Genomic DNA, 11,763 nt, shown 5'->3' with positions numbered 1-11,763 from the left:
ATAAATAGCCTATATTGTATGTGTCTTGTATTGTGTTTACCTGCTATGGACGTCTTTTTTATAAGATGAGTCTTGAATAAAGTTTGAATTTAATTGAATCGAACTGTTACCATCGACTGTTGACACGGCTTCCATGTTCCCCGCCTCTTAAACATCTCATCTCGGCAACTGGACTCGACTCAACCAGTCTAACTGCTGGCAGTCAGTTTTGGGTCGTTCACGTGCGCTCTTGTCGTAATTGCGACATTTCCGACGGCACGTGAAGGCAGCATTAGTTTCATTGTGGCCCTGCAGAGCCAACGCCATCACACAGCGGCTACGACGAGGAGCAGGGCGACACCAGGGCCACAAGAGAAGCGCAATCTTTATTATAGTAACATAATTTCATTATAACGGTAATGGAATACAGTGCTGCGGATTATTAGACGCCTTTGAACTGGTAAGAGACCTTTCCCCACTTTACCCTTCATTCAGCTCGCAGCTCCACAACGCGAAATGAATTACTTTGATTTTTTTATGATTACTATTATTGACGTTACTTGTGCGTAAAGGTACTTGGCCTGTTACATCTCTCTCTCTCTCCCTCGTTTATGGGGAGACTGTCTGGGTAAGGCGTCGGCTGTTTATGCTTCCAATGCGATGTTTAATCTTTGAAATACTGCCCAGGTTACATGTAGCTTCTGTAACGGGAATGAAGAAATAGTAGCCTAAGGCCAATTAGACAAGTAGGTTATCCACGGTCATCGGCGAAGAGGAGAAACCCTCAGTGTTTATCACGCCAGGCTTTTAAATCTTCAAAGCATCTTGACGCATTCGTTTTGATCCCCTCGCTCGCTTGTTTACCGAGCTCGCCCCCCATCAGCAGCATCTCGTATCGATGCCTGCTGGAGTCAGATGAAGGACACAACCTCACATGCCTTATTCCGATTCCGTTATCTGGGATGCTTTTAGGCTTTCTGCTGCAAAGGGAAATCGGCGTTGCTTTGCTTGTGCGTTAACTTTACTCGCTTTGAGGACGATCGGCTGCATTCCTGCACACTGGGTGGGTTTAGGGTCTGTGATGCAAGTTAAAAAAAAAAAAAAGTGGTGATGATTTTAAGTGTTTGTGTCTGCAGCACTTAAGTATTGTCTGTCTTGAGTCCACTGTCTGATTTGCTGGAGGAAAAATGTCATTGTGTTGCGCTCATTCTGCCTGTTCAGCTCTTGATGCCTGAACTCCATCAGGTGTGTTCCTTCTCTTCACCCACTTTATAATCTTTGCAACAAGTCAGATCTATTGCAAGTTTCCATATGGCCCAGTAAGAATAACAATGCCGCTTTGTGCATTTTAATCAGGCCTATACAATGTGCTGAGAATGTAAATGCCTTATTGAGACATAATCTCTCTAGTCGTATTAGGAAGTTGCTTTCTTATTTCCTTTGGTAATTGGGGTCAATTGCTCCTGTCACCTCCAGCACCATTTTAAAACAGTGATTGGCATCCTTTCTACATTCAGCCCATAAAACCACGGCCACGTCTGAAACACTGTTAACTGCAGCCATTTGTTACATGCACTGTGTTTGCAAAATGAGTGTAATTGATTATATTGTTGGCTGCTGCCATCACGCACCCAACAATTTCTCCCCCCGAATCAATTCCCTTACATCAGCGTTTCCCTCTCCAGAAGTGTTTCTTGATGAACAGCCTTCTGAAACTGCATTTGCACCATGTGACACGAAAACTCTCCACTTGTAATGACTTTATTTTAGGTGGCATTCCTCAAGGCGAAAGCATCATAAGTACTCTTGTCATTCTTTCCCTTGAAGTTGCTCACAACTCGGCAGTCACTAGCAGAGTAGTTTGATCTTTACAAGGTTTTGTAGAGTCTCTCATGCTGTAGTTTCCCTGCTGTCTTTTGCTATTGCTGCAAGGTTTCCGGTGTAGTAGTACTATTATCCCTATTTTCAGAAATCCTGTTTCCGTTGGGTTTTGACCAGTGCCAGTGGTTGGCAGACAGCTTGCTGACTCCGCTTATACTGTCATTTCTACTTAAAAGAAAAAACTGTTTTGTTTTACAACCATTGGATGTTGTGGGTTGCTGAATTCAGGTGCCACTATAATGAGTTCAGGTGCAGCGTATGGAAGCACAATATACGGTTCAGTGTGTGAATCTGTCCCCAGGGAGACAGGATAATCTTTGTTGGATCAACAAAGGTAGTAGTCTTGGAAACCAGCCGCAGAAACCAGTGCTCATGATGAAATATTGTCTTTCAACGAAGCTATATATAGACAAAACCAGCGCGGTTCACATTTTCAAGTTCTGAGGATCTGGGTTTTATGAGTCCTAATCGTTTGATGTCTGTTGGAAGTCGGCATAAATCCTACTGAATTGGAATATTACAGATACTGTAGCAACGATCCCCTCCATACTGCAGTGTTTACTTCTGTCAAATCTGGCATATTTGCAGTTATGTGCCGTATTTGTACAGCCATGGTGCTCGCAGAAATCCCTGCCTCTTGCCTTGTTACAGAAAAACTGCTCTTGTCAGAATGAGTTATGGGATAAGGAGTGTTCTGTGTTTTTTTTTATTCTCTATGCTATACGATGGGAGGAGGCACGCATGGTGTCACAGATTTCAGGTCCCTTGCGTTTCGTGTGGAGGTCCAGCTAGACAGACAGGTAGACAGGCTTATACAGCTACTCCTCCTTTAGCACTGTGGTGAAATGCTGCCAAGCCGCAGCTGTGTGCCTAATCGCAGTTCACCCTGTCGCTGCATGACAGACGGCTAACTCTCTGCTGCCGTGAGAGACGATGAACCTGATCGCTTCACAGAATGGTAAAATGATTAAAACAGTAGACCTCAGTAATTATAATACAGTAGATTAACCGTGAGAATGCAGTGTCTGGTAATGAGGCGCTCTTGAGTCTGAAGCCACTTTTCTGATGTTTTGGACTCGTCTCGGTCTCAGCCGCTGATTCATTTTCTCCGCAGCACTACAATCATTTTAAGGGATTACACCTGTCTATAGTCGCATCAAACTTTTATGCACTGATTATTCAAAATCCTGTGGATTAATTAGTTGGATTTTGAAGGGTTTAGTTGTAGACAGATCTACATCTCTATTGATCCTGTAGAAACTCTTTAAGCGTTATTTGGAAAGAGATTTACAATGTTTATTGCCTATTTTGGTCTTGGTCTTGGATAGGACTGGATTTGTTGTGGTCTCAACCCCCTTCAGATCTGGTTTAAACCCCAACTGTACTGGACTTGGTCTTGGAATTGACTCAGACTCGACTAAGATGGCCCACATTTTGCCCATAGTGATTACCTTTATTTGGCTTTGATTCAACCAGGCGAGGTATACTGAGGTGTCCTGTATCACTGCACTGCAATCCCACTGTACTTTGTGTGCTCAGTTGAGAAAGGATCAGCACACAAACTGGGAAGTTAAGAGTTAAATGAGCTCACAGTGGTCACATCTTTCCAAATGTCACCTTGCTCACTGTCTGTCATTCTACCCTCTGTGGCTGGAGCCATTTTGATCAGCGTTGGACCAGGTCCCTGTCCAGTACCCCAGTGCAGAGCTGGGGGCCCATTTGAGGATGGATTAGAGAGCTGGCACCAGTCTTGGTAAAGCCCTAATCAGGATCTTTTCGCAAGTTTACATAACCCATCGTATCTCCAAATACAGATCTCTATTACTTCAGAGTTTACTCACTTTTCCACCAGAAACTTTTTTTTAAAGATTAGTTTTGGACATTTTACATTTTATTATATAGTTGACAGTAGAGAGAGACAGAATAGATTTGGGGAGAGAGAGGGGGATGACATGCAACAAAGGGCTAAAGTCAGATTTGAGCCCAGGACATCAACTGAGCCACCAGGACAGCCCAGAAGCCACATTTTTACAGCCTCAAAATACATATATAACTATAATACATAAAGTTACTGTCAGTCATGGAATCAAAACCTTTGTCTCACTGCAGTCCAGTGAGTAAAAAACCCCAGTATTGGGGTGAGTGTGTTTCAATAGGGCGTGACGTAAATTCATGTACAATTACGAACCTTATCTCATTTGCAAAAGTTGCAGAGTCCAGTCCAGGAGCTGATGTCATCACATGGCTGCTCGCGGTGGGTCAGATGGCCCGGCTCACGCATGTGGGACTGGGAATACAGTGAGCCGCTCCTCTGAGCTCAGCATCACGCCAGACCCTCGGAGGTCAGAGACACGCCACAACAATGCTGTCCTTTGTCTCGCACTGCCAGTGGATGGGGATAAAATGTGTCTCTTTTCTCCCTTTGTGTCTTTTGGTGGCTAAGTCGTGACGTACTTACAGGCTCAAATGAAGTTCTTGTTACAGATGAGTAAATGTTTAACCATGGATGAATGCGGGGTATGACAGAGCCAGAGGGGACGCACGCCGACATGTGAGACCAGAGCGAGAGATCATATGATCCCCTCTGAAAGCCCGCATCCCTCCGGCGTCTCCCTATCAATACAGATAGTTTTCTCTTTATTCCGGTAATTAAAAAGCCCGAGGTTTTACTGTCGCGTTTTCACATTGTACACAATCCATCAGCTTCATTAATGCGGATGATAGAAAAACGATGATTGTTTGCGAGCCAGGCATATGCCGCTGGGTCATTGTTTGCAGTAATATCATGGGATGAAATGATGTGTGAAAGCGATACACTTGCATGAAAGCTTGTCAGAGCGGGGGGCCCATGGAGATGGCCGTCTTAGGAGTGTTTCTTCAAAGGAATTCAATTAGCCGGAGTTGTTTGTCGTGCTTCAAGGACCTGGAGTAACACAGATCCTATCGCACAGATCGCATCACACACTTTCCCTTATCAACCCAGCACTTCCACCTGCCAAAAATGAGAGGGGGGGGGCTTTCTTATTGTGTGTGTGTGTGTGTGTGTGTGTCTCTGTGTGTATGTTTGCTTATGGGTCTGCGTGTTGTATGTGTTGCATATAAATGTGCTCAGTCAGTTACTGGTCACTGATTCTGGTTTCATTTCCGCTGAAAAGAATCACAGCCGCTCCATTTACATCTGGAGCACAACTGGCAAGCTTTGAGAGCATGAGCAGCATGGCTTTCCCCTCATATCCTCCTGACCATTTTCCATTTTTAATCTCTCTCGTTTTTTAATCCCTTCCAATTCCATTTAGCTCTCATCTTCACGTGCCGGCCTTCATTCAGGAGTTCAGTAGTGCACTGGAGCTGCACAGGCTATATTTAAAACCTTATAACTGCAGGAATAGACCAGAAATCAGTGAATTCTCGCAACCACCGACCAACCCCAAAAGTTCATACCACCGCATAAGCAGTGGAATGGCAATGGTAGGTTCGTATAACAGGTTTCCGCCATATGCTGCTGTCTGAGCAGCTAGCCAAAGCTCCATCCCATCATCTGGTGGTTTGAGCAGCACAGCTGGAAGCAGCAGAGAGAGCTGTGGAGAGAGAGAGGGAGGCGAGGGGATGAGCGCCAACTAAATACCATGCATTATGCTTTCTGAGACTTTGTTGTTTTGCGTATTATGCATTGTATTTGTCCAGTCAAAATCATTCACAAAGTGATTTAAGGAAAAACCCACTGTAAATCACTTAAAAAAAACAGATATTGGCAATGTACTTGGCATTTTTGGGACCATTTTTTGGGCATTTTTGTTGTTTGTTGGTATACTTTTCTTATTCCCGTGGATAACTGGAACAAACGCAGGCCGCATTGCAAGCGTGTTGAGATATTTCCAGTCCAGCTAACATGGAGTTTGATAGCAGGAAAATGTTCAGCTATCTAAAACATCAATGGTAAACATGCAAAACATGAAAGGTTTTGGTGTCAGTCCCCCAGAATCAAAGAGCGAGGGCTTCTTTCTAGACTCAACACTTTGAACCGACGTTCAGCGGTCATATAAGGAGAAATTCATCGTAGAAGAGGCAGAGAGACCAGTTTCTAGACCAGATTGCAATGCAGCCACAGCTTGCATCATTGCAGATCTGTCGTTAGTAGCATGTGGAATACAACGCCTTCTTCAATGGCTTTTTTTTTGTAATTTGAATAACTGGCACAGCACAGCACAGCACAGCATTGTTCTCTCTCCTGTCTTACTTTTTCTCGACCGGAAGAAAAACACACTCGCTACTCCTCTGTCCACCTACGCATACACAGCACAGAAAAGTCGAAAGGTCATTGTCGAAAGTCATTCAAAGATTTCATGTAGGAAATCTTTAACTGAAGCAGAAGTAGCCGAGGCAGGTTGAGGGAGCGTGAGGACACCAAAAGAGTAAATTACAACACTTCACACATCACAAAATAACTCCTGGAATGCGTTGAACATCACGGACTGATGATATCTAACAGTGCAAGAGGGTCAGAAGATGAATTTTTCCTTTTAACAGAGAACAAACAACACAAATACAGATTTAAAACAAAAGCGTTTTATTGGAAGGTCATGAAGATTGAAGAGTTAACACACAGTGACATGGTAGTAAATTACTGCTAAAGCTTCCTCCTTCCTCATTTGCAGACCATTGACTTTTGTTTTTTGTTGACTGATCTAGTTACAGCTCATCATCTGTGAACGGCTGCTTCATCTCTACGGGGATCTGACAAAACGCTTCACAAGTGAAAAATGATGCAGCGATCGGGTCAAGATTGCAAAAAACGTCTTGATGTTCATACGAAGTCCGCAGATGCAGCCTGTATCTTTAAATGTTACCTCAGAAAGCCTCTACAGTGAACACTTGAGCGTCTTAAGGCTCTCTGTCTGCCAGACTGAAGTCAAAATCATGTGGGCGTTGTTCTCCCCGCTGAAATGACGGACGAGGCAGAGAATACGGCTCACTACAGCTTATCATTTATTAATGATATGTTTACCATGGTGGCAGGCAGACTGATGGCAAGTGTTTGCATTTTAAGGGGGAAACAAAAGTGGTCTCTTTAGGTATGTTAATGTCCTGGAGAGTTTTCATACATAATTAACTCGCTCTGAATCTTCCAGCTGTGCTTAATGTCATGTGTGAGTGACAAAGGCCATATTCTGTCTCAACAATACGTCCCTGTGCTCCGCGTGGCTGGTGCTGTTAGAAAACGGCACGTTCATTTGCATTGCAAAGAAGCCATTATGTTATGAGTTTCTATGAATTTCAATGTGGATGTATGCTGTAATCACTCGCGCATTGTACATGCTCCTCTCCCATTTCGCTTCACGCCACATTGCAGATTTCCACTCGAGGCATCGGGGAAGAGAAAGGATGTGACTGTGTAGCTTTTGCATTTGCATGTAGAGCGCTGGCTTGTGAGCATTCATCTCATCTCACCTAGTAACTATGTGTCAGGCTCCGTGCCAAGAGGTTATATTATTGCCGATTTACACCACAGCATACAGTCTCCTGAACTGTGTCGCCTGTCTGCCCTCTGTGGCTCTGCTCTCCCCCGGCTGTGCAGCGTCATTTCTCTGCAATGCTGATGCAGCGGCGAGATGCTGACAAAGGAGACGATAGCTCATCCTGGCAGTGGCGTCCCATTGGCAGGCCAGACCTGGGCCTTCACGAGGCCCCCATTAAAAGGCTGTGACGCCGCCAAGGGATAAAATCATATTGGCAGAACCACAGGGCTTCATCTTCAGGAGCCTCTGTAACACGTTAAATAGCCCCCAAGCCACAGACTTTATTCCCAATGCGGCCATTTTGAACTTACATCACTCGGGTTGAGAAACTCTATACGGACAGTACAGCCCAGCTAATGTCCTTTGTCATCAAATAGGATGTCATTTATCATTCATCACAGATTCCCCACTGAAAAACGTATTAGAAACATATTAGATTTAGGTTCACATTTTAAGCTATAGCTATCTACTGGAATCTAGCCTAGGTAGCCACCTGCTAGTATGTTAGCTAACTTAAGGAGCTAAATTCAAGCAGTTGTTGCAGTTGTTCCCAAGATTGCAGAGTTCAAAATGGCTGCTGTGGGAATAAGGTCAATTTAATGATACTCTCTTCCTGTGAAGACACAAAGCTTTTGGGTTAACCTCAGCAAGCTTCCTCATTTTGAAGTGTTCACTCTCACTCTTTAAAAAAACAGCCTCATGTCTTTTTTTTTTTGGTCAAAGTGATGGGCGTGCAGACTAGATTTTCATTCAAGTCCACGGTGGTATTCCACTGCTCCCTCCATAATGCTTTAATCACCTGGCAAATCCCTCTCTTATGTACTGTAGATACAGACAGGCAGTGCAGATAATGTACAAAAGGCCTAATGTGCTGTGAGGATAATTGTCCATTTTAATCCCCTCCTCAGCTCTGTCTGTCAGTCAGCCTCGCAGCCCAGAGGCAGTCCTGACTCGTCAATCAAATCACATCCATCAAGGGCTCCTGGGAATGGGATGAGATATTCTGGATTTAATTAGTTCTCTAACATGTCATATCTTCACTATGAACTCCACGACAATAATGTTCAGAAAAACCACAGGCGGCTGAGTATAATATCACTACTAAACTACCGCACAGTCTACGAGGTTCCTCTAAATCCATGTAAAGGCTCTAGCCTCCAGCTGTAAGCTTTGCAAATGCTGCTATTATTGAAATGGCAAAGTGCCCTACTTACCCCGTAGAGACTAGCCCTGAAATGAACCTTAAGTGGGTGGCTGAGGGAGAGTTTTAAGTTAAACCGTGCAAAGCATGAGTGTTTTTCTGCTTGAACCCACTGGCTGTACAGTACATGGCATGCCTGCCTTCCTGCCCACTGTACCCAGGTGGCAGCTCGCCGCACAGAGACCCGTCCCTTCTTCTGTGGTGCCCGCTGTGCGTCCGGCCAGTTTTGTAGCCCACTCATCTGGCCCAGTAGCCGACCGGCAGCAGCAGAATGACTGAGCCTGTTGTGCCTGGCCGGTCATGTGACGGCTCTGTGTGGCTGAATGACTTTCCCCCGCAGCCCCAGTGCCATTATGTTTTATTGGAGGGGCTTGCTGATGAAAAGAGAGAGCCAGCTCTCCCTCCGGGCCGGGGCTCCGTATACACTCACAGCAAAGCCTGCTGGGAGTCCGTCGCCATGGCTGACAGACAAGGGAGATAAAGAGAGAGAGAGAGGGTGAGAGAGAGAAGGCCACAGAGTGGACGCAGACATGCGGGGCAGCCAAATGGCAATTTTCTGCTGGTAAAGAAGGCCTAAAATCACATGTTTCACATACACGCTGAGCGCGGCAAGAGTATTTCGGGACGCCCTCACAGTTTCATGCACAGATCCCCCGAAATAGACGCGCTGCAACCTGCAACTGAAAAAAGTTGTTTTGTGTCTGGCAGAACATTTGAATACTACTGTATGTTGGCCTAGTTCTTTGTTTTAACCAGTTCGTGAGGCCTTTTTTCAATGCCCAGTGACCATATCCTGAATAATCGCATATCAGTACAGTAACTTCGTTTATTTTAAAATTTTTATTTATTGCTGTCTCATTTGTCGATTTGAAAATTTACTAACAAGATGAGAGTGGACGTGACTGGGTTCAGGTGTGTGATGTCATACATAGGAGAAAATTACACCATTGAACAAAGAAGTAACTGGAAAGGAGGAGTGACAATGTCAAACCTGATCTCTCTTTCCACCCTGCTTTCTGCTCTCTCTCTGCATTTCTTTTTTCTCTTTCTCTCTCAAACTCTTTTTCTCTTTCTCTTTCTCATTTTGTCTGTCTCTCTCAATCTCTTTTTCTCTTTCTCTTGCTCATTCTCTCTCTCTCTCTCTCTCTGTCTGTCCTTCTAGACTCTCTCTCTTTCCCTCCAGTATTATCTGCTGAGAGACGGAGAGGCCAAAGCAATCAGCACTCTGCTTCATTTCTAGTCGCTCACACAGTCTGACCTCACTATCTGCATCCACATCTCTGCCATTTAGCTGTTATGCTGGTGGCTTTTAAATTGGAAAGTTCTGCTTTTAAAGATAGTAACTGTGTGTGTGTGTAGGTGTGTGTGTGTGTGTGTGTGTGTGTGTGTCAGTCCAAGCAGGCCCCACGCTGCACCAAGTCATTGTCTGATAATATCTACAATATAATGACCGTTCCACTTGAGCCTAATCGTTGACACTGTGTTGCACAGTGAAAACCTGCATACAGAGTAATATATATTTCGCAGGCCGTGTCCCATCATGCTCTCTGTTTCACGTAGTATTGATCCTGTGCAGATATAGTGCGGGTTGGTATGCTCAAATGAACCGCTGAGCCTATTTGAGGTGTCAGAGGGGGACTAATTCAACCTGTGACAGGAAATTATCATGTGATGAGCCAAATGACATAACTCTCCACCCCTTCCACACACACACACACACACACATCAGGTTTCCACATGGGTGGCCACTGTTTATTACAACAGGAATAGCTACATCACATTCCCTGCATTGGTGAAAGTTTGTAAGCTTGTGTGCGTCGCCGCGTCAGATCCGCTACGCTCCAGCAATCGACAAAGCCAGGGAGAGACAGATTAAATTAGATTAGCAGGACTGAGCTTTAAAGTCAAATTAGTGGCTAATGGGTTATAACATATTTGGCAGCGGCAACAGTGTCTCCTTTGTAAATAAAGGGCAGTTAGGAAGCGTGCCATGCAGTTAACCCTGGCCCTCTCTGCCACACAATGACTCCACTGTGTAATTCTGCTGTCACTCAAAGAGCTGGCAAGGACTGTAGAGATTATCCATGCCTGGTGGAGATTTATATTGTAAATAAAAGTTGCCATGTAGCCCATTAAAAATGTCCTCTATCACTCCGTTCTAAACTCTGTACTTTTGTCCCCTGTGCTTGTTTGTGTTTCAGGCTACTTACAATTGTATGGTTTACAAAGGATTTGTTCTACTGTACGAGTTATTGAAGGCGTCAGCTGAATGCCTAAATTGTCGAAGCAAAATATTGTCTCTTTTTTGCATCCTTTATGTTTTAGAGCTATTGAATGTTTTTGTTTTGCCAAAATGGATATAGTGCATTGGTAGAGAAAAGCGCTCTTCTTTTATTCTTGCACTACCCGCTATTTACCAACACGCTCCTGTGTGCGTAAAATGAGAAATGGTTTAGGGGCCCGGCAGATTTCGTTCAGCCCTGCAGCACTAACAGATGGCAGTAGGAAGTTGATTCAAGCCCGTTTCTGAAGCACTCAATTCATAATAGCGTCGTCTCATTCACACCTGGGGAGGTGAATGAATGGATTTCCAAATCCACCTGCCTGCCGGAGATGAGACAGAGGAGAACTACAGAGAAGTGAAATGAGGCCATCATACAGGCTTTTGATTAAACCTGGCAGCTCGTGTGTGCTTTGCAGCAACCTGTTGTTTACTAGTGGAGATATTGCGGTCAGGATGGTGAGATGTGCCTGTGTCTGCGAGGTGAGATTTTTTTTTGAAGCCCACTGGGGTCGTTTATGTCATCTGTACAAAGTGGGTTGTTTTTTTTTCCTTTTCTTTAACGGTGTTTTATAACTTCACTTTCCTGTGTTTTTCTCACCGTGCAGATAAATAAACAACGCTATAGACGTGTCAGACAAAGCACAGTCCTGTCACATTGTCCCAAAGAATTCTGGGGAAAAATGCAAAAAATCTGTGAGACCCATTTGTGCGAGCCGAGACATGGACATTGGGTTTTGCATGTGGTGTGGGGAATATTTGCTGTGTGGAGGATATACTCTGTGTAATGTTAGAATTATGATGTTATTTAGGATTGTCAAGTTTAAGTTAATTCTTCTGGAGTCTATTTAAATCATTGACTCATCATCTATTGTGGAAACACTTTGTATAGTATGTATAATAAA

The 11,763-nt window shown here is 44.3% G+C and overlaps 1 protein-coding gene across 1 annotated transcript in view; it reads left to right on the top strand.

Annotated features, from left to right (window-relative positions):
- Positions 1 to 318: 318 nt before the first annotated feature.
- LOC139644858 (tyrosine-protein kinase Fyn-like) overlaps positions 319 to 11,763 on the top strand; it is a gene marked incomplete at its 3' end in the record, with an annotated part of 58,787 nt that continues 47,342 nt past the window's right edge. Inside the window, exon 1 of the mRNA XM_071520372.1 lies at positions 319 to 439. The remainder of the gene's footprint in view (positions 440 to 11,763) is intronic.

Source organism: Centroberyx affinis, unplaced genomic scaffold (assembly GCF_046629955.1).
Source record: "Centroberyx affinis isolate AG114_WGS23_722 - 3 ecotype Tasmania unplaced genomic scaffold, CSIRO-AGI_Caff_v1 ptg000794l_1, whole genome shotgun sequence".
Lineage (NCBI taxonomy): Eukaryota > Metazoa > Chordata > Actinopteri > Beryciformes > Berycidae > Centroberyx > Centroberyx affinis.
The sequence above is the reverse complement of the archived record's forward strand: the minus strand, read 5'-3'. Positions and strand labels throughout refer to the sequence as shown.